Source organism: Varroa destructor, unplaced genomic scaffold (assembly GCF_002443255.2).
Source record: "Varroa destructor unplaced genomic scaffold, Vdes_3.0 BEIS01000005.1, whole genome shotgun sequence".
Lineage (NCBI taxonomy): Eukaryota > Metazoa > Arthropoda > Arachnida > Mesostigmata > Varroidae > Varroa > Varroa destructor.
Genome location: NW_019211458.1, coordinates 38015271 through 38039696, shown reverse-complemented (window position 1 = coordinate 38039696; position 24426 = coordinate 38015271). Strand labels below are relative to the sequence as shown.

Sequence of the window (24426 nt, the reverse complement as noted above, 5' to 3'; positions counted from 1 at the left end):
AGTGCATTAAGGCCGAGTAATGCCTCATAATCTGCTACTATCTGCAAGGCATGCACGAGAGCCAACCTCAAATTTCAGTCTAAGCAAACGTGCAACATGTTTTTACTCGTTTAGATACTCGAAGAACGGGCTTCTCTTTACTTACCTTGCCTTACATTAAATAAAGTAGAAAGCTAGTACACAACATCTGATGTTCCCAATACCCAAATCTTATTATAGGTGTGTTAATATATAGCCCTATAAAAGGATGAAATGCATTTTATGCAACTCGTTGATATAGGAACTAGCTTGCCAGCATGTTATTGAACTCACTATATACTGTTCGGTTTACGGTCGGTTGGATATCAGAATCATCCGCATGTCCTTTCGAGTTTAGCATGTCACAGGTATTGTGGCCTGATCAAACGGCAACGTTCGGCCTGGCCTAGCGTTACCGAGTGACAGTGACGGATCTGCGGGACTTCCGTTAGATCCGGCAGCAAGATACATGCAGCTTGCGGAGGTGAAACCCGTCATTCCATCCCAGACGCGTGCGGCGAACTTCTCTGCAACGGTCAGCAAAGGACGTGCGAATTTTTTTCCTGATGTTCTGCATTTTGGGCCTGTCACCCGACGCCAGACACAGAGCAGATACGTTTCAGCGACTTATCACCTGAGCACTGCCATCACCACACTATTACTAACGGGCAGGCATCCAAACGATGCGTAAACGATATGTAGTACTTGATGATTTTTCTGTAGAATCTAAAATATAGGACATGCCGGCAGACTATTCAGGCAAACAAGCTAAACCTAAACAAAAGGTGCATGAATAACTGAGTGGTTTAGGAACTATACTGTATTTAATAAAATATTTGGTCCTCTTCTTTATATAATTTGTTGTTCACACGTATGCGTAGTTCCTTCATTGCTTGCTGAGCACAATAGCAAAACTTAAGTTTGTCGAAACTACTTATCAACCTCGGCGGTGAGACATATGATATGGGCTTAAGCTAGACTATACACAGAACAGGTATATGTATACGCCGAGCGGGCGAACGTTTTGAATGTCAACCTATACAAAACAGCTCTTCTTAGCAGTCGAAAACCCACTCAATCTTTTCAGTGGGCTGCCTTAAAAATGTCAAGAAACATGTCACTATAACGCCCGATATCGGGCGACATCTCGACTGGCACCCGCGGTCCCGCGATAGAACTAAAGGCAGTTACATTCCGCTTTCTGATTCCAGGTCGGATCTGTCGTCTGGGTCCCAAGTGTCATGAGAAAAGGTAGGCAGTTATTTCAAGGGGTTTGCTCGTCGAAACACCGACTTGCTCCAACGCTCGAATCACTCTTGGTTGGTCTCATCCCAACTGGGCTAGCTGGGACGCTTTGCTTGTACGGGATGAAGTCGCACACACCTAAACCCACCTCTCACGGATACCCAGCACATCACATTCGACCGACTCAGTCAAACGTCACTTTCACAAGGCGTTTGTTTTGTAACGACTAGTAGTTCAGCATTCACCTGCGTGTTCGAGCGGTGTTCGTCACCGAACATGGCAGCCGCCGAACTCATATCCCCTCCACATACGAGCTACTATTATATGTATTGTGCAGTGCAGCGACGCCGGTCGTGATCGCGGTACCAGATTTGGTGATGTTATGTCATTGCAGCAGTGGATGTAACGGACTTCTCTGCAAGGGACTGGCGAGTCCCGGTGTCTTTCGTTCTTTGCTCTCCGAATTTTGCTTGGTCGCTCGCCCTGATGCGTCGCAACGCGCTCTTACCTGTGGAGAGAATGGATGGCGTTACAGTGAGTTAATATTATGAAGAGGAAAAAAGGAAGAGGGCTGAGGCAACTCTGACAAGAAAAAGAAAAATGTAAGGCAGCAAAAGAATAGTGTAACGTATGTTTCGGAAGAATGGAATAGAAAAATCAGAGCGTAAGAACGAACTGGCGCACGATCTTTGTAAGCGCGTTGCAAACCTAAGGAGCGGCGAGGAAGATTCATGGAGACGGACGGAGGAGAACGTGTGGAAGGTGTAGAAGCCACTGCTTCAGGAATTGCTGGCTAATGCGGAAAAATTGGCGCGCAGTAACAAGGAGCTGCCGAGGCCGTGCTGCGACATATTGTTACGACAGACAACGTGCCCTTACCGCTATTGCTACTGTCGCCACCGTCGCATCGCTCTGCCATCCTAAACCATGACTTTTCCTTTCGTGGAGCTACAGCTCAGAGCAGCGAACCGAGCAGAGAGAAAGATGTTGTTCAAGCTTTTTCCGCCTTCAGAGATGTTTCGCCTGCCATCGTTGCTTTGAACGAGCGATTGCAACCGCTACTTCAGAGCGCGCAGCTAGCCATAACTCCACCACTACTTCTTCCGGAGATGAGGAAATCAAAAGTGTAAAAGGCAAAAGAGGGGTTCGAAAAAGAACAAGACGATGAAAGCAGGCACGCCGGTAGGTACACAGGCTCAAAAAGTAAATTTCCTTTCGAAAATATTGCTACGGTTCTTTTCGAGATTAAATTTTGCTATTTATTAACAGAGCAATAGCAAGATTGTTTTGCTGCTTAAAATTAAATTAAGTCACACCTGGGCACGGCATTAACTCGTTTTGTGAACCAGACACACCGAATGGGAAATTTGATGGGAGTTGCAGATCTAAGTAGCATTCCCTATACACGCATAATTTTTACACACGGACATACGAGCACATTCTACCGTTAGACGATTGAACAAAACGGGAATCCTGGTAAGGTCCACGCTGACTCTACGTACGCATATGTTCCAAAGGCGAGCCGTTACACACTCAAATAATCGTTTGTCAAAGCGCGATTTTCAGTAGTTCCTTCCATATATAATAACCACATAATTCAGGTGTTTCTAGGTGAATCGAGCGACTAAATATCTCCGAGACTTTATACATAAAATATATAGCATTTAATTTCGTAGGGCGTGAACGAAGCAAAAAACCTACTACGTTAGCGATGTATGTATATTTTTCTTATGTTAACCGTTAAAGGTTCTTGTTCCATACGGAAGCTGATAATAATTAAGTTTTTCAAGTTTACAAATGTACAATTTTCAATCCAAAATATGATTTCAGTTTTGGCGATAGGTAATACTTTGCGCGTTCCCATCGTTTAAGAGCTTCATCTCATGTATGGTTCACTACAATTGAAAACTTCACATATGGCTATAATTTCAGTGGTAGTTACCCTACAACAAGAATAACGGCAAATTAGCAACTAAACGTTATGGCCGACGTATAGCTGTTTGTTCTGTTCATAGGACAGATGCAAAGGCTGTAATTAGGTATCGGCCAGACCCTTCTATAGTTAGCCTTCTTCCTTGACACTACTTATATCTTTTAGCTCTTTCTGTACGCTGAGTCCTCACGCGTCGCTGCTGGAAGTTTGTAAATGCCACGCCATTGGGGAAAACGATGCGCAGCTCGGACAGTTCTAGGTGTTAGGTTATTGGTAGGGTTGAGTGGGATTTGGGACATCAATGTAAGCAGTAGGGTTACAGCTGCGTACACAACTAGACAAGGCATAGGTCGCTGGGCCAACCCACTCTATCGTAGGACACGGATTGGGGAAAAAAGCGCGAAAGACCTGGTGTCCTTTGTCGTCCACAGAGAAAGCTGGAGGAACCACTAGTCAACCAAAACAACCAGCAAGAGCAAGTTGACGGAACTCACAAACAGAAGAAACGTTGCTGCTATTAGCGTTTACTAGTAGCACTCGCCTCCTAAAGGGTAAAAACCTAACACTTCGAAGAAACTCAACTACAGCGAAGGACTCAGGAAGGATGGCATCGGTAACAGGAGGAGCTAGAAATGAGAGCCTGAAACGCCGAGTAGAGGCAGCACAAAGGTTCAGGGGAGCTGTGGCAACGTTACCACCAACAGCGGGATAAGAGCAAAGGGCGGGGGGAGTTGGGGGATGTAAGGTTGAGAAGAAAAGACGTCTACTTTAGTGGCGGAGCCTCTTACAGATAAAAGAGAAGGTGAGTGGAGGACGAATGGGAGACACGAACACATAGAAGGTCGTTAATATCGCTCCTATCCGTGCTAACGCCCTGTACAGCGGCTCTGTTTAGCTCCTAACATTTTCTACAATACTTTATACTGTTTCGTAGGCTTTTTTTTAGCCAGACAAGGCAGCCTTTGCAAACCCAAACGCTTACATGTATACGTCGCATAGTGAACGCCATACAGAACTAATCGGCACTAGGTTACGTACCACTAATGTTACTTCGGACGTCAAAAAACATCTACGCAATGATTACTTATTTTTAAATCTTTCCATCCTGTGAACAATGCACAATGTGAAATGATGTTTTTGCACATTACAGACATATACATGTGGTAAACCACGTTACCAACGTGCTAGATTGTACGAGCAAGCGTCTGCTTGAATGCAGACATAATTTCAAACTGAGATTGAAAACAATGGACAAGTATTCTTAGGCAATGTGTGTACCGTAGTTATATTAAGACGAAGAAACAAACGTCAACCTTGGTTTTTGGCTGCTTTTTGTTTAACAGAAACACAGCGTTTTTAGAAAGATAAAGGCAAAAGTTGGTCACAGTCTATAAATTTACCTCGTTGTCCCATGTGAGCAACAACCGAGTCCACTGTTTACGATGAGACTCTGTCATGATTATAACTTTTTCGGTGAGTTTTCACCTAAACACAATGCCAAGTGAATGCGGTCCCAGAATGCTACTCTTCAGCTGTATTATGTGTTTATCTGTAAGTTTGTATAGGCAATTGATCCCATTCACCTGAAATGTACCGACCATAATACAACACTGCTATAGAAAAAAAACAACGCCTAGGTCAGCAGACAAGGTGACCACTATGATGTACCGACTGTATGTTCACGAGGCAACGACATTAACTCCGCGTGTATTGGAAATTCCGGCAAAAAAATGTGACGCAAGCTTGGGACGACCTGTTGTATCGGGGTCGTGAGTGTATTCTCCGTACAACGAAAAAATAGTTGTGGGAATTGTGCGGAGTGGGGACCGACCATAAAGGGCTCATTCAGATGGAAAGGTGTAATTGCTATGATACAAAATTTAATTTACACTGGCATCGATACATGTCCCTTCGCCACTTTGCGTTTGGCTTCTTCCTTTGAATCATTGCCATCACTAAGGGTATCCCCAAAGGTCCCCGAAATCGCCCCAATATCCACTGTGATAAATAAAAGCTAATAATAGAAGGCTAGCTGCAGTAGGATACGTAATACTGAACGGGCTTAGGCAAAACGTGACACCCCAATAGAGCGTCAATTGAGCTTCTCCACACGCACAAGGCCGCTGGGGAAGACAGTTCTTCAGCTATTGAAGAAGAAAACCCGACAAGCGGCTTCTACGGGTGTTGTAAAATCTTCAAGACGGCTAAACTGAGTAAGTCTCTACGTTCAATAATGTATATTTCGACCAGAGCGTTGTCGCTAGTCGCTTCTTCGTGTACAAACCTGCTATAATTGGAAATTGTCAAATGAAGCAAAGGAACTGGTTAATGAATCATATCGGTCTTATCATTCGTCGTCAAGCGGTCTACCATTTAAAAATTAGGAAACAATATGTGTTTTCATTGTCACATGCACCTTGCCAGCTTTTTTTTCCGTTAATCGGCCACATCGAAAGTAGTGAGATAAGTATAAATCTAATATGCAAGTTCCTTGGGCGGAGCTGTCAGTGGTTCACCGACACAGCCGAGGTTAACTGAAATCAAAGCGAATTCGATCTCACTCAGCGCCCAGTTTTTTGTTTCACACACCTCAATCGAGCATAGGATTTAAAGTCCTTCTACAAAGATACTCTCGCTTCCTACACAGACACGCCACAGTTCATCCCTGTCCAGACGGTGGGCATAGGTACTTCATTGAACAAAGGATGCCCTACGAAGACATTATCGTAATCATGTTGTAAGCAAGTGGTATATTCGTCTAGAATGTAAAGCAAGAGCAATGTTGGGCAACTGATAAGCAACACGGTCTAGCTCAATCTATCTAAAATGCTAGTTTCAGAGTGAGTTTCGTGCAGAAAGTCACAGCATCATAGTGTACTGTCCTCTGGGTCTACTGCTACTATTCAGCCATGATGATGATAGTTAGAACGATAATCATGATGAAGCCTGCAGTAGCTAAGGATTTCGTTTGTTTGGCAATACATAGTACGTGGATAGACAAACGTACCGCGTGGGTGGTGATGAAGGACCTAATACGTGATAAATTGAGTTCGACAGTAAGTTTTTTATCGACCGAATTTTTATGGCCCTACACACTTCCCCCTTGTCCATTTATATGGAAATGTGTAAAACAGACTGATCAGTAATGTATATACAACGTTGGTAAGCGACACCGAAACATGGACGAAATCTAAAAATGCTCTGTACAATAATCATATTCTATGTTGTTTTTAGTCAGGACTACATCGTCACAATCTCCATAGCTTTCCAGCCGTAGCTTTTAATGTACAAACACAATGTTTGGTCATGGCCTAGAAGACACAATACCAAACTGTCTATACAGGAACGCCATCTAAGTTGGGTTGCACTAGCCCACTTAAGTACAGCGTTAGATTTGATGCAGACACGGTAAATTCCCATACAAGGCCGAACAATTCAGAAAAATCTCTACTTATTTACCGTGTCTTTCTTCTAATGTTTCCGTACCATACAGGCAAACGGAAACTGACATCGGTGCAAATAGATTGGAAGTATTTCGGGTAAAGGGTGATTTTGATGAGTGTTCGACACTGTCTTTTCGTTTCGTTGACCGGTCACAGTGTGGCAGTGCAGAACGAATCACGACGATGTCACAGCCAATTGTTGCCAGGAGCCTTTAACTTATGATGGTGGCGATGGAAACTCTCTTAGTTTCATGTTTGCTACTACAGGGGCAGTTTCCGTCTCTCCCTAACACGAACCTGTTCCATTTTGACAACAAACTAATGCGCTGTGAGCGGAAAATGGCCACCGATGTTTTCGGGGACTATCTTTCCCTTCGCTTTCTTTCTTTTCTCTAATCACTAGCTCACCAGTCACCATGGAGGCAATATTCGTTTACCAGGTCCGCCGGAAGTCGCCGATTCAAATCCACGAGCGCGCATTTATCTAAACGATATGACAATAACGTAAGAGTACTTTCAAGAATTTGACAGGTGTATAGTCGTTCAAAAAACTGTTCTTAATAACTATGTCGGGGCATATCCACAAACGCAAACGAAGCTATAACAAATAGGTTCCGTTACGTTCTCTGGAAAGGCCAAGATGAACGATTCGTCGGTTCGTATCGTTGCCTCGGCATGTCTCACATTACAGCTGTCGCATCTGCCACTGACGAGTAAAAAATAGAAAGACATGAGTCTTCGAAAAGTTACATCAGCTAGTTTTTTAAATTTATTTAGTATATGGACATGATGGTAAAATACCATCCGTATAGCCCGATCACAGCTTTTTTTGGTCTTTTTTTACCAATGCATCGGTTGTCGTGTGCCGATCGCGACATCAGCGAACCGCTTACTTGTTCAACAGTGACCTACACTTGCTGTTTGCGACTGAAAGACGCCCTCACCACCTTTTGTTGGCGTGAGTAAATTGGTGTTTCTGCTATTGCCAGCTTCGTAAAAGGTGCTGTAAAAAAAAAAAAAAAAAAGACAAACAAGAACGAGAAAGAGTTGAGAAGAAGGCGCACACAAACATGTAGTTAGTATGCTTATGTGATCGTGAACTGAACATTGGCACGCGTCACGACTCGAGTCAAACGGAAAAACATCATAGTAGTTAGAGCTATGGGAATATGTTGGGTATGACAATTCGTCGTCTGCTATGAAGCCCCTGTGAAGTTGCTGTGTGCGTATCTGCCAGCTGCTTGCTTTGTATTCCGCTAGGTGGCACCGAGTATGTATATTTCTGTCGCTCTCTATCAACGCACCGTCGCACGGCCATCGTTGGCCTTTCGTACGCGACAGACAAAACGCACGATCCAATTACGCAGGCTTGACCTGCCCTTCCTAAATGCCGTAACGTATCCGTCCTTCGTTCGAACGAAATTATTCAATCGATAAAAAGCACATATAAAGATTAATCACACATGCAGTTTATATTACATTCCCTCTACAAACGAAATATGGGACTCTATGGATGCGAGAAATTGGTTGTTATATAAAAGCTTATTATTTCAGAAAATATAACAGTATGTTTCCGAATTGGCGAGAGGTGCTGTCTAAGGTGGATACTCTACTGTCGTGATCGGTGCTATCCATAAGCTAAGAACCTTCGAGTAAATCTATAAGCTGAAGCGAAATCACTTTCACCAGCGGACTATTACGGGATCACATAAACTATTGTACCCTATTTTACGACGATTACAATGCCTGTCCACGTATTCGTTCCAAGATACACAGATACTAGAACTATTTGGCTTTTCTAGAAGTCCTTTGTTAGCAACGTCTCAGCCGGCTGGTCGCATTTATTGAACTGGCCTGCTTATGGTCAGCGTATTAGGTGCCCCGAGTAGGATAGGTACCCATTTCCTTTCTTCCAACTTTATGTTCGAGTGCTATTTGAAACCCAGCGAAATAAGCAGTATTTGCCTAAACATTTCGTTGTAGCCCCAGCCTTCGGGGCAAAGATCGTAAGCATTGCTGTAGATTGAATAGACGCCATCACTGAGCAGTAAAACACGTCTACCGTTTGTGGCTCACGCAGCTATCTCTGCTGCTACCATATATATTATATGCACCGACCAAGCGGGCAATGCCTGTTGTTGAAACGCGGTGCTTTCCAACACCTATCGCCGACATTCTCTTTTCCTACAGCCTCCTCATGAACTGCACTCTCTGTTTTACCTACCTCGACCACGCCGGCTGTCCATGCACCCAATTAACGTGATGGCCATTCAATAGGCTTATATACATACATATATATAATTGTGTTAGCTAGGAACACAGGGCAGTTGGCATAGATTAGTCAAAGTAGTATCCGACATGGAGCGGAGCAACCGTCGTAGACGATGTCGTGGGTCGGGCAATCTGCGGACGATCGTTGCGATTGCCGCGGAATTAGTCGGTTCCGTTAGTGGGCTCACACCCCAACGGTGACGCAGTGGTGATTATGACGATTATGGCGTTTCCTCGTCGCTTGCTGCTCGAGCTTAAGAAAGAGATAGTTACTCCGATGGGCTTTGAGTCCTATGCTTTCCCAAGAACTGCCGATACGGCGTTTCTCTAGCAGCAAGGGCATTCTGCAGGCGGCGGCTGGCGGGCGGCTGCTCGATCTGTTCGGTCTCCGAACCGACAAACCACTCCGTGCGCGGTATACGCGATGTGGCCGATGCGGCCGAAGCTGCAGATATAGATGGTGCCTCGCTATAAAGACATAAAGTAAGACGTGCAAAACGCTACTGCGAGGGTAGAAAATTGCATACGGCGTTGGTGTTCGAGCCCCGACGGGTGGGATGCCTGCACTCTACTGCAGCCATCGTCGCTTGCTCAACCGGCTGGGAACAAGTTTATCCTTAGCATCGAATACGACGAAGCTGAATGTGTACGTATATGAACGTAGGAGGACGAGTGCCTTACATATCAATCGTATGCGCTTGCTACGTATCATGATATGTTGCATCCAAGCGATAAATAGGCTTCCTGCCGCGTCAAATCCTTACTGTATTTGTTTTTGTGCAAGTTATATAGAAATATACGATTAAAACTCATGCACCATTAAAAGCTGTAGAATTTTCTGTGGAAGTGACAAGCATTATTTCCAGCTAAATGTACATTACTTATATACGAACTACCAGAGTTCGCTACTTCAACGCTTCTATCGCTTATCTTTGCTAACAGACTGGTGGAACTTTTTTGAACTTGCTATGAAATATCGGTAACAACTTCTACTTGTAGATACATTTCAATCGATGCATGTAATAAGCATGTACAAACGGACAGGCGTTCCTTCTGGGCAATACAGTAGATGTGATTGTTGATTCCCAAACAGTCCAATGTCGGAGTGAGGACCGGAAACAAAAATAACTTTACCCTACCATTCATATATTACCTTACATTGCATTAGCCTACTAGACTGAAAATTGTACAAGACTGTCAACAGATCGTTGTTCGTTTGTCGCTATGCAAGCCGTTCTCGCCCACATTACGCAGATAGGAGTGTCCTGTCAATCGACACGATGTCCAGGACGCTTCCCAGAGTGCTTTACCCTTATCCCCTGCGTGTTTTTTGTTCACTGTGAATTTATAAGAAGTGCCGCGACCTACACAGTGGTGGACGAAGAACACAAACGTTAAAGTGTGGAACATGAGAGCTGCGGGTGACAACAACACAGCGACGCTGACAAAAATTCCGTTGATGGCTTTCTCTATCTAAGACCTAGAGGACGATAGAGCGGAAACACAGGCGCTAGGTCGGGCCCTACTTCTATTTAGCTCAGTATGTCTAATCTGAGTTTGTGTCGTCTTTAAACCCCAGATGCAGGACAGGATTCGTCGCCTTCGTGATGCGACGATGCTGGCCATAGGCTTCATTTAGATAAAAATCGAGAGAGATGCAAAGAGCCAGGTTAAATATCGCATGGAGACACTTTGCTGCGATTACAACTAGCTGACTCTACGTACATACATAGTACATATGAGTATATACTCAGCAAGCGGTCGAGAATGATCTTGCGGAGAGTACACCGGGAAAAAGACCATTGAACTACTATGCAAGCCTGACCATAAGCGAATGTAATCGATTCGTTGTCTGCAGCGGAGCATCATAATTCAGGAGCGTGGAAGGAAACACAGGCAGTGAGTGACTGGATTCTGTAGAGGCTCCAGTGGGACTTCGAGTGTGAGCGTAGATGGCAACAGTGAGTGAAAGACGAGCGCCCGGGAAAGGAATAATAATAGATTGAATTCCAATACGTAAAAAATAATGCTGCCTTATACATATAGAATATTCGGAAACATTGTATACACATAGTATATTAATTCAAGATGCAGGCCACATAGAGCGTCTACTTCAACCTATCAGGCTATCCCAGGCTCACTTTATATCGTCGGTTTATTTTTATTGCTTATGAACAAAATCTACCATAAAATTATACTGCACATACATTAATCAGGCTAAGAAATCGGGTTAAAACGTGAAGCAGCTGCCTCCCGAGTCGACCCACTAAATCGTTCTGAGACTTGATGGCAATTGATAAGATTGAAACGTACATGCAGTGAGCATGTTGCAGACACTCTGTAACTTGCATGATGGGAAGCAAGTTACTTCTAATTTAGGCTTAGTAGTCTATTCTGGGTTTCGTAAAAAAAAATAGCTCCATACAATTATCCTCTATGTTTTCGAGCGCCGATATTTCGTCGACAAAGCTGCTGTGTCATTTATGCGAAAGTTTCTATTCAAGTTGACCTTCTTCACCAGTTAGGGCCAATTAACCTTCCTAACTTCATCTAGAATGTTGCAAATAAATGTGGTAAATTTTTACTAGACGCAGTATTGTTTGTGGAAAAGCTTAGGAGTTGTTGCCCCTTAGCTAAACGAGACAGCTGAACCGATCTGCTTACCTATTTTGAATGAATATGCTTCTGAAATGTAAGCCTACGTAAGGGGAAGCATCAGCTGCACATACATTGCGTTAAGTCGCTGAAAATATCTTCAATAAATAATACTTCGTTGATTATTTTTTGCGTAATCCCACAATTAGCTCTTTAAAGGCTTGGTACATGGTAATTTGAGGCATTCCGCGACACTGAGTAAGTCATACTTCAACTTCCACACCCCTGGAAGGAGATGCGACTATCTAGATATTCAGCAATGTCCTGAGTCTTGTGAGACAGTTAACTACGTACTTTAGTGATACATCATCTCGTAACTACTGAAATACCCAGGACACAGTTGAATCATTAGCTCAGATAAGATTAGTATTTGTTTACTTTTCTCTTATTATAGTGGTATTGGTGCATTCGCGGCTCTATTTAGTTTATATCGACTTCGGTCGTGCGTAAATCCCACTAACCCACAGCTCTAGATCGTATCATTTCGTTGATCGGATCAAGAACGCTTGATTGAATGTAATTTATGCTGTGAATAAAGCGTCTAGGCAGCCCTGATGGAAGTTTTTAAAGCACTAGCTTAGCTGATGAGTACGGTCTCGTTTGGTTACACTCAATTCTAGGTATAAACAAACCAGCTTGGAAAATACTTTGTTGTGTTGCCCTCTGGCCTATTCTTGCACCGAACGACCTCGTGTGCACCACTGGGCTGACGCTTGTCAAAAGCGCACCCTTCGATACGACCCCTCGAGTATTTTTTCGCAGATTCAATGTCATCTATTGATGTCGTGATGGTTTACATTATTACGAACCGAAGCAATTATTAATATGACTAACCATCGAACGCGTTCCATTTTAGAATTGAAACGTGACCCTTTACTGTGAACTAAGGGGACGGTCGTTTCTGCGCCGCATGGCGATCCGCGTACGATATGCAGGAAGTAGGATATAATCTATGGTCTTCGAGTTAGTCAACAACAGATCCTATGATTGTCAACCATGTGTTCACTTGGTACTTTCCCATCTGAATCCGACAGATGGCAACGGTTGGCAAAGGAACTTTCTTTTCAGTATTGTTACAGTATAACAGTGAGGTATACCCATTCGACAATTCTACTATATATGACACAGATAGAAAAACGTCTAAGCAGTCAATAAAAATCCCACCGTAAAAGGATAATATCTCCTGAAGATTCCACTTCGATGTACGCCCAGTTTCATCGTCGACTATAACCAGCCCCGTTCGACTGCGTTGTTCGATGGCCCGTATCTAATGGTTTGGACGGAGTTTCTCATTCCATACCATTTCCTAAGGGTTAACTTTAACTAAATTATTAGTAGGAAAATGCCGAGCGTACACTTCGTTGCTGAAAGGACTTTTCGTCTGTTCATCATTAACCAAATCGTCACTTCCACGTTAACACTACCAGCATTGATAGCAGTACCGGCTTCAACCAAATACTCGTAGGGAATGTTCAAGTCGGCGTAAATCAAAATAGAACATTTCGCCTATGCTGCATACGCATATGGCCATGGAAGTTCCTCTTTCTCACTATTTCTCGAGGTTATCTAGCTGACGCCCCTTCGAATCGACAACTGCTAAAGCTGTTTTTCTATCTACCCAAGACTGCTAAATATCATCAACAGCATGGACCGTGCAGCCGGTTGACGCGAAGCACAGCTTGCCACGAATTACCAAAGAGAAGGCCATAAATCGCCGTCTTCGTGCACGCACACATACACGTACAGGCAGCTCTGTAACGTGACACATTTTTACGTGCAAGGCTTGTGTACACACGCGGTCGTGTAGAGCGTACGAACTGCGTCCGACAGCCAGCTGCCATCGACGTTTTTCACCGGGTCAGACAATATCTACCCGCATAGCTGACGCATCGTCTGACGCATATACAGTGGATATGACCATATATGTTGCGATGACACTGTATCGGCTATACTAGCGTTTGCAGTGGTAATCTGTCGCTGGTGCTTTGCGACGTAGCACTTCAAGCAAGCGACTTTTAGGGCATAGCAGATGACGTCAACGGGAAGCATGCTTATCTAACCATTGGTTCAGCAGGCCGTGCCTGCGGCAGTGTCGAATGCACGTCAGCTATGGTTCCCTTAAAGGCAATTTTCTTCTCAACAGCAACTATACTACGTACACAGCCTGCCTAAGTCTGCGCGCCTGTTGACCATCCTGCTCCCGGACCTTACACGGTTGTGTTCGTAGGATTGAGACAAATGATAACTCGACTCGATGCGGAATCGTTCAGTATCACACTCTACTGCAACTACTGTTCAAGTTGCAGTCTTTAGCAATTCTACTATACGCACAATATGGCCGTAGTAGAAGTCGCAGTACAGATAGAGATTGAGGCAACAGTCCTCCATAGTGAACATTCACTCGATGCTCGTTCAGCCCGTCCGCTCTGGAATGATGCTCTCGTCGCTCGAACACGTCGGTACCGTATCGTGCTGCCGTTATCAGAGACCCCGTCAAACGATGCCGCTGACAGCAGCAGTGGTGAGTTAACAATGGCATTATCGAAAATGGTCAAATCGGGCAGCACGAAACGTATAGAACGAACAGTAAGTGGATCGCCAGTTACTAGAGCTAAACACGCAGCGATTGCTTGCCGAAGCGACAGACGAAAGGCTATTGTGACGTAATAGAAAGTGTACCTCCATGTAAGTATCATTGTTGATATCACCAAACCGTAGTGTTGCTTCGCTTGACCTTCCTTGGTCAAGCGGCGCTTTCATGGCGCCACGGAGTTCCCGCTGACAGCAATAGTGACGATGTTGTTGCCGTCGTGCGGATATTTTTCCTTATACTCGAATGCCCTACGTACATAGTCCAAGTGCGAAGCTACCCTAATTGTGTCAAACGATGCTAGCAGCTGCAAGAATAACAGCAATCAGAACGAATTGACTGATCCTATTAGAGAAGTGGTAGTGAATTATGGAACTATATAGCCAACAACGGGGTAAACGTACAGAGAGGAAAACATACTTTAGTGTAGAATAGGCGACAGGACGAACGCAACAAACACGCTAGATGGCATCGCTCGCGGAAACAAAAAGTAAAAATGAACGACTCGCTTACAACTGTCCATGCAGTACATTTATTTGGCCATGTTGTCTTAAAGTACTCGGAGTATTATGAACATCGCGCTAGGGGGCCAATCAAGGGATTTACACGCCTAGATACGGTAGACAGGTGTATATTTTTAAGCCACATCACCGCGCGAAGTCGAAGCTTTAAAACGTTCAATGAACAGCACAACATGTGAGTCTGCATAGCAGTCAACCCATGAACGAATCAAGCTACCTATTTAGCACAGCACAAAAAAAGGGTCGGCCGGTCGAGAAAAAAGTTAGCGTCTGAGCGTTATGATTGAGTTATATATGTGGATCATTCTGATAGTGAAGTAGACGTTGAAAAGCGTTTCGAGGTGTTGATGCTTCATACTCCTCAAAATCACTTCAGTCTCAGTGATCATTTTGGCTGGTCGGCACCGTTTCAATTGGCATAAATCAAATACTTGAACAAGGGTACTTAACAGGCGGTGGGGAGAAGCGTTCTTCAAGATAAATTAAGTTGCAAAGTGTCAAGTACCATATCATTTTCTATCTAGTTTCGGGAACAACAACCCATAGGACATGATCACTCAATTAAATGTAACACAATTGCATTTTTTTTTTGCATTTGCAGGTTTTTGAGCGCTATAACTGTAAATAGTAGTATAATAGTAAAAAACTGTAGTTTTTTTTGTTTACATAATGCATTCAATGGCGTGCACTTGGCAGGCAAAACTGAATCTTTTTTGTCCGTTTGAGCGTCACTCACCGAAGTTTTCGATCGAAATAACTTGGCAGGTTAAATTTATGACAATACTCTGCTAATTAACAAAGTTATGGCAAATAATCAACTAATTTTTTTTCGGACAGACTGTTCGACAGCGATAAGGGTTGCTAAAGCAAAAAAACACCTAGATTCGTCTGCATCTATTTAGTTCACATCGGATCGTTGTTACGTCATCCGCGAAAAACGAAGACAAAGAAGAAGTATTCGTTTAAAAATTGCCCCTGCTCAAATACGTTTCGTTGTTCCGCACTCCGCTTTGGCTTCTCCACTCTGAGCAGAACCTTCCCTTATCTGTCCTTATTCCCTCGAACGCGTGCAGCACCAGCAGCCGCCGCCGCCGCCGCCGCAGTAAAATACATGGACGTCGTCTCCCAGCATGACTTTCCCTGTTCGTCCTTCTCCTGGCGCTAAGCTGACGTGAGATAATGAGCGGTACGGTACGACTTCGATTCTTCGCATGTCGAGTGAACGAGACCCAATTAAGTAGGTGAATTAAATCCGAATCATCAACCTCACTGACTCCCACGTCGTCTCTCCTCTGCCGGACCGGCAAACGGTGGAGGCAACCGTGGAAAGGAACGTGTACTTGTTTTTCAATTCTCCAACTAGCGACGACCCCCAAAAAAGCTCGCGCCTGCTTCGCCAGCCGATCTCTACTATCCAGGACTACCTCGCAATATTTCTCTCATTGTCTTTTTCCCATGGCGCTAGCGTGCGACAAAGAACGATTTTACAGGTAGCTGCTGCTCCAACAACAATAGTGACAGCTTCGAGGGACGGCCATTGTTACTCGGATCAGACTAACAACCTCACCGGGAGAATGAGCAAACGTCCAACATTTTCCCGCAAATAGTGATCAGCGACCATTCGGTTAAAGTTAATGCTTCCTCCTCTACGAGTTATCCTACTTACTCTGCGTCCTTCCGTCTCTACATTCTCCTGTTGCTTCCGTGTACGACCGATGGTTTCTGTGCAGGGCGTTTCGTTATGAAGTGCCAGGCAGCTCAACGCCGTTGTTCTCGCCGGCGTTAACGGCGTCGGAGCAAATGAAAACAAGCAAGCAAATTCTAACAAGGTTCAAGCTTTGGTCTTAGCCAGCTGCGCGACCCTGAGCGACTGGCGTTAGACATGCGGAACATTTGTTGTTGTTGCCACCGTCGCCGCTGACGACATTGAATCGTATATAGTACTGCGGTACGACTGGGATCTATGCTCTGCAAGATCGTATTGCTGTTTCGCAAATAAATTTCTTATAGCCGATTCTATTTTCTCGTTAATCCCATCTCGTCTTTTTGTTGATCGACGTGTACACCGATGTACATGTTCCATTGTTCAGGGGGCAAAGCAAAACAGCATCCCTGTTTGTCTATCTCTGTCTGTTTCCCGTGTCGTTATTCTGATTGAAGTCAAGCTGATGTAGCTGGCTGTTCGGATGGTTGGCTGGTAAACTTGCGCCAGAAGCGGCTGATGTCATCGTCAGCAGAGCGTGACTGCAACGGCATCGACTCACTGCTAAGCACCACTTACTGCCATTTGCATTAGACATTATAATGCAGATGCTCACCGAACGGCTATACAAATGCCCCAGCCATAGGCGAAATACTTACACGTATCGAAGCGAGAGAGTTTTCATTCCAGGAATAGCATCCATGACACATAACTATGAAGGACGATGTGAATTCAAAATCAACCTCGGGGAACGAAAAAAGGAACGGAAATAGAGCCAGTCTCCTATAAGTACTCGCGAGCCATGAGCAGCTATCAATTATGATAGTGAATCGACATTGGGTTGCGCTATAAATACAACGAGTAGATAAAGTGGTAACGGAAAAAACGACGTTTGTGGATAGGCAGAACCGATGGAAACAGTCCCGAACGTAGTAAATATCGTCGCGCTTTACGCTGTAGTGAGACATGCTGTACAGGCACAGCTTCTGGGATCGAACGACAACTCGCGCAAAACCCAAGGTGACCACTAAGTGCACCGGCCTTGGACCATTCAAGTCGGGTAAATTTGCTATATTGAGCTAGGCCTGAACTATGTAGCTTACTGGGTCCTATGGCCAATTCTATTCAATAATATGATCATATTTTATCTACCATAAAAGAAAACCTAGTATGATATGCCGGTCTGTTAGTTCATATCTTATCGGTATTATCATGGTGCGCCCTGTAGCTGCTAATTGTCGTTACTCGACAAGGCGTCACACAGTTGCGTTATAGTTGCCTCGCTCTTTTCGACCAGTTCATAGGTGACCAGGTTTGATGGCTCTACAATATGTACGACTTTTCTGATACATAGATTTCATGCAGCCAGCAAGATATTTTTCATCTCTAATGATTATGCCTTTTTTCTGGTTCATCTGGCCATTGCTGTGATTACATACTTGCGAAACATGCGATAGCTACTGAACTAAACTTGCCTATTTCAACTTTTTGTCTTCTACATATGTTGTTGCCTATCGCAGGATAACGAGTCGCCTTTTGCCCAGTTCTTCATTTCGTACGACCCGCATTCCTTAATTAACCTAACGTCTGCAATGCCGTTCGATCAACTGTTATTCGCCAACCTCGTACCCATAATTATATTATGCCATCGTAATCTCTGTGCAGGCGATGTCATTTCTGTTTACTGACTTATTCCTTCTTCACTTTTCGACCGAGCTCGCCGAGGCATCATTACTACTAAGCCCGCTTTATTCTACCATTGTTTATTACGCTAATACCAGTTAGCGATGTGTAGAGAGGTACGGCATCACGCCTACTTGATAGGACCATTCTATAGAACAGTCTTCTTCGTAACAATGAAAGGACAAGCGAACAGCGTTACCACGTCTATGCAGAACGCCTGCACGTGGTTTGTCCTGTTTGGCCATTCTAGACTTAGCAATTTCATAATGGGCCACGCTCATCCAGCGGAGTAAGGGCATCTAGCGTCCGCGTAGGATGTCAAATAGAAACGGAAATCAAAGAATGGGGACGCCGGTTCCGAGCTTGCGAATTCCGAGGTGAACAAGCAACTATGAAAGAAGTCGATAGGGAAAGTGAACCGCTAATCAGCTTTCCCCCAGCGCTATTCTTGCCTCTCCCGGGGCTAACCATATCTCAAACTGTTCGGTTTCCTCCTCGTCTGCACCTTTTTCTCCACTTCTTTCGACCGAGCACGTAAAACCGTGGCATTTCACCTATAATTTCTTGCCTTAATGAACTGCTACGACAGCGGACGGCAAGAACGACAATGGGTACACCGATTTACAAAGATGTGTATACTGCTGCCTCCGTGATAAACCGTAATAGTCCTGGGAGCCGTGATCGATTCGTTCCCTCGATCGTCCTATCCTCTCTCTTCAATTTATTTACTCTTTCTGTCTGCTCTCGTATGAAACTTAACGCTAAGCGATTATTGTGACGATAGTGGTCAAAATCATCAGAAACATCATCGTCACTTTGCGTTCCGTAGGCCAGCGTAGAACACAATAACTTGTTTGTTATACAATGGTCACTTTTAAAGAAAGAAAAACAAATGGTGAAGGAGCAAAGCCGAACTGGGAAAAGTCACGGTGTACAATAGCTGCAGCGGTTGTCATTGCTACGGTAGCGCAGCTAAAAGCTGGAGAAAAGCAGTCGTTGTAAATGTGGGCTGGGACACCAGCAAGAATGGTACTACTATACCTGCTATTACTGCCCGTGTGTTTATATATGCTCGAAGCGATTTTCGCACCGCTAACATTCGCTCCGACGCGGCCCTTACCATTGGCGCAACTGCTACGCCCTTCGACCATGGTATCTTAATGGTTTTGTTGGTCAAACGGAGAGTAGGCGAGAGAATGATGTAACTGTGTTAGAAGAACAACTAATATTGTTCATAACGGCACCGAATTGTGCGCAGGTTTAACAGTGACCCCAGAAGGACTTTGGCAGAAAATTGCAATCACATCGAACGAATCCGGGTTCGCCACTAAAGATGGCTTTGCAAGCAGCCGAATTGATTGTTTCAGACGTCAGATAGACGTCAGAGTAACTCTACCACGCCAAAATTCTAACCAGGGAACAACAATACAGATTTTAACTTCGATATACTTCAGAGTTAAAAAGTGAGATATCATCGAGTCAACATACGGAACAAAGTATGCGTTTTTACATGGATATTTAGGAGTCAAGTAATCCTCATGGATTGCTTCTTGTTATTTACACATATCCTTCAATATTTGCATCTTAAACCGCGTTCTCTATACAATAAAGACAAAACCGTGTCAATTTAACTCATCGGACTATTCTCCAGAACATCTCAATGTTTATTTCGTTGGAGATGGAGCGTTCTGTTTGAATTTATTAGAAATCTATGTGTGCCATCCGGACGGTTACAACGACACGGGCTCACGCCCCCTGCTTTGAATCAGCAGTTCAACCGGATTAAACCCGCTGCCACCCGCTGTTAGCGAAAAACCAAAATAATGCTCGCTCGATTTTCCGATTTTATCTTGCTACAAATACACACATACAGGTCGATCGAGCAGTTACCAAATTCAGAGTTGGATAAGTAGTTTAGCATTCTTATATCTGTGCTGTACAAAATCAACCGACAATACACACAAACAGATTATACTTCGTAGACGAGGACAAACGACGCGACCGATTATCGATAGTTAAATTAGTAGCAGTAATTATTTATCTAGTTTCTTTAGTTTCAGGCAGGAAATCGTTGACGACGAATGTTTATAGCGATTGAACTACAGCGTTGACCTCCGGGATGCCGCTTCTGCCCGGTCACCACCGCGACCGACAATGGACAGACGGTTAGGTTACTCCAAGAGACGCTGCCGATAATCTATCTAAACGGATAATGTACGTCGGCCTACGTTAGAAAGTGCGCTCACGTGTGGATGTGATTATGCGATAAAGGCAAACTATATCGGTGTGCATTTACGGTCGTGTGTGTACGTTCGCCCCTGTGGCCGTCAGGTTCCGATTTGTGAGTCTCATGTTTTTTTAACATATAGAACAACTTGACAATATGTCCTAATATAATAAAACAAGCATAAAGCATCATTGTTTCTAAAGCCACACAGCGGCCACGGACAAAGTACCGACCGAAAACGCACGCGCATACACCGACTTTCGTCGTTACCTACAAAGATGTAAACGCTAACAGCCGATAGTTAATGCCGGAAGGAATGCAGTGAAGACTAGATTGGACAGCGGGATTGGCTGGGCCAAACGGAAATGTTCAATACAAACATAAAACTTACAAATCGAGTGTACAGATATATGCAAAATCCATTGCTCCCAACGAGTTTAGACATATAAAAGTGCCTGCTATACAACGAGCTGAGGTAACGCTAGATACGCTGGTAAATCCTAATTCGATAATCGATAATTAGCGGTTACGGGTCCTGGGTAGCCCGAAGGTACATAGCCGCTGACCTGTTCGCTGAGGGCAACACAGAAATTAAGTGCGCAACAAGAGTTTGACGAAGATTGCGCTTGGCTTTCGGTAGCAGTATCAGTACTAGCAACAGTGACCGTAAAAAATCTGAAGTGACGCTTAACGGTTTACGACAGGACGTAAAACTTGGAAGGTTTAGTTATTTTTATAATTGCAACAATCGCCGATGCGAGCGAACGAAACTCTGTCGTAGCCAGCACTGGCAGCAGCCGCTTCGCCATGAAATTCTCAACATAGTGCGTCTGATCCTTGTGCGTACAGGAGCTGTGTGGAGTCGGCGTCGGCGACGATGGCTACGGCCGAGACTGGTCAATGGGCCTATTAATACCTTTGGCCACCCTAACCTCTCACACATCAACATGTGCAAAGGCGGGCCACAACACCCAACGACAATAGCAACATTGACACAGAATAATGACATAAAAACATTGGTAAAAAAACAGTGCGCGCGCATATGCAATACCAAGCGTAAGTGGATTTGTTATTGTTTGCATCGTCCTTTGTTACTTCTGAAAACTCATCAATTATTTTTACCACAAGCCATGATTACCACCGAGGCACCGAACGAGGCTGACCTTAGAAGGCAATAATAGTTAAATCGCTACTCTCTCGCCTAAAGTCGTATTCACGTATAGATCTCAAATTCGAATGGTGGGAAGTTGAAGTTCACAGTAAAAGTCGTGTCCGTCGTGCAGATGGCCTTAATGGTAAAAGGAAGGAATTCTATCATTTTTCTAGCAAATGTTACCCTTAGGTGATCTAGAGGATAACTTATTTACTACATATTCTATTGTATAGTATCTAGTGGGTCAGTTAGTTTCGTTACGACCTGACACTTCTTAGGTGGGCTTAGCGGCTATAAACTACCATCAGTGCTGATATCGTTAAGTACACTATTGTATTATGTGTGCTTATGTATTTAATTTAACAGCTACGTATATATCTTTGTGTCTAGCTAGCTTTGCCTCTCAGAAGCGCTGCTCTCTTCTCAACGAAAATATAGTGGAGCTTGTTGCATTAGAGAAGGCAATAGAAATGTTTCAACTAGCTCACGCGCGGTTGCTTGACGCGCCATGTACATTTCGTGTGCTACCATCACACCTGTGGGTGATCCTGCAAATAAGCCTGCGGCTGATCCTTCAGGCATAAACAGGTATCGCGTTTGCCCGTCTAACAAATCTTACGTTAACTACATTGTACAAATCTTCGTGGGCGGTCAGTCAGTTCTATGACAGTTCGCTTAGTTTCATTTCACTACATCGCTCCTCAGACACTACCTTTTAACCTACCGTTACGTTCCTCTTTGATGATTCACTGGCTTCTTTTATGATGCTATTTTTCGCTAAATTCCACAGACAAGCCTACACGTTTTATGTCTTGCGCCGGTCCGTCCATTTGCAATGAAACATCGAAACGGTATACCGATCTGTTCCAGTAAGTGGGCTTTGACAAGTAGGCACAACAGTAACCCACACATGTATAAAATACAGATATGTGTATTTTTGAATGGCGTGTCATGGTGTTTTTGCTACCGTTTACTGGCTGAACAAGCTTCAGTCAGAAAAGGGTATACTAGCTTTTGAACATTGGTGTAGGACAAATTGTTCCTAACCAGTACTAATCCTGCACAGAGAAGAATATCATATGCCGGTATGTAACTGAATAAGAGTAGACTCTCTTTATTGTAAGAGCATGTTTATTAATTCGATATCACTTGATTTGAAGTTACCCGCCGAGTCAGTTCTATCGCCACCAGTCAGAGTTTTGCAGGAAGATCTGACAACGAGGTGAGTACGTATTGCTTCCACGCGCTTTAAATGCAACATCCGGTGCTCATTGTCAGTCCTTCCTTGTTTTTATAGGAAAGTTACCCGTGAATTAAACGTGTCTTACTTATTCATATAGAGCTAAAATAGAAAATGTAAGCGACTAACTCTTTTCGTAAAGAATTGTGTCATCAAAAGCTTGAGAGAGGATAATTCTAGCTAACTCTGCCTCAATGTTGCCTGGCCATAACGCAACGGCATTCAGACTGGAGCCTAAAAGAGACGCTGGTGCATTAGGTTGTCCTGGGAGGACCTCCTGCGTCGATCTCCGAATAATTTAACGTTATAGAACAGAGAGAAGAGGCCTATTATTAATTCACCCCATTAAGACAACATCCACCTCTTTCTGCGAACCCCAGAAATGATCAGCACATTTACGGCGTCATATATAAGAGTTCATATGAAATTGTGCATATTATAAGAATAAGATAAATTCGTTGTATTTAGTCAAATACTCGACAAGGCACGCGGAAATATAAAGCATTTAAATAAAATACTTTGATTGCAATAGTAAAATTATTAGTAGAATAGCGTGATAACCAAATTATAAATGGGGTATATATAATAATAATAATAATAAATGATACTTATTCAAGGGTTCCGACAAAACTTAGCGCAGAAACGCCTGAACTTGTAAAATTATTTTGTTTATTAAAATAATAATAGTAATAGTAAAATTAAAGTCATTTATTGATGTGATCTATCTCCGATGCGCTCTTTTTGTCTCAAGTAACTTTTGTTAATCATATTGACAATATGCAGGCAATCCACATCCAACGATATACGCCATTCCATAATTTCTATATGTACATATGTCTGAATATAAGGAATCACGTTTTTGCTCACATTCATCCTTCATGAAGTATTACAAACAAATTCAGACCGATCGTTGTCGTATCATGGCACAAGTGCATCATTCTTCGGGCCATGGGATTAATTTATTGTATGTCCTTGCCTTATCAGACTAGAATTTCGGTTTCTACGTTCAGCCTAATTTGCGGTTGATTGGCAGAACGTGAGCTTCGGACCGATGACGTCAATAGCAATAACGCCGACTTCAGCAGCAGCAGCAGCAGCAGTCGAAACATCAAATGGCGAAATGGATTCGGCACGTGTACGCCGTTCAATGATAACCTTTGCCAAAGCTCATGGCTTGGTAAACGTCGTAGTCTTCATAACATCGTTTACGCAGAAATGGTATAACTATTACTGTCATTGTGAGATATCATTTGCTGATCAATCGCCATTGTCTCAGCAGTAGCCACACTCGAATTATGTCCTAAATTCGAAACCGGAACCTAATGCAGACCAACTACAGGTCCGATTTGCTGATATTCCACTGCTGGCGAGTTAACCCACCTTCCAAATAGGCTACTTGGACAAAGTGACCGCCAACGTTCATTTCACTGACTCTTCTCAGAACGGCCAGTCAATCCGTAGGCGCAGGGCCTGTCAGCTCTCAATTATGCTCAAATACATTTAAGGCAGTTACTGTTATCTAGGCAATTTTGAGGCCTCCGATAACCATGCACTGAATTCGATGGTGTTCATCAGGTAGATGAAGGTATATCTCTTCTGATCATCATGGTGGTCATCTGCGTTCAATGCAAAGTATATATATATATATATATATACTCCAAACTAGCATGTGTTTCGCACATGCATTAATGCAATACAGTACGGAAACTTCAAAGGAAATTAGCAATAATTGCTCTGAATTTTTA

The 24426-nt window shown here is 43.7% G+C and overlaps 1 protein-coding gene and 1 long non-coding RNA gene across 5 annotated transcripts in view; one reads left to right on the top strand and one right to left on the bottom strand.

Moving 5' to 3' along the window:
- Positions 1-24426, bottom strand: part of LOC111251588 (Krueppel-like factor 6) — a 401643-nt gene that overhangs the window by 129796 nt on the left and 247421 nt on the right. For 2 of the 4 annotated variants that reach the window (XM_086989569.1, XM_086989570.1), the window contains exon 2: positions 313-1771. The exons of the other annotated variants lie outside the window; for them this stretch is intronic. The gene's annotated coding sequence lies outside the window, so the exon portion shown is untranslated. The remainder of the gene's footprint in view (positions 1-312; positions 1772-24426) is intronic. 4 annotated transcript variants of the gene reach the window in all.
- On the top strand, positions 13438-23407 carry LOC147755655 (uncharacterized). The gene is made up of 2 exons (XR_015327916.1): positions 13438-14250; positions 20116-23407. It is a non-coding gene; the product is annotated as an uncharacterized LOC147755655 (long non-coding RNA).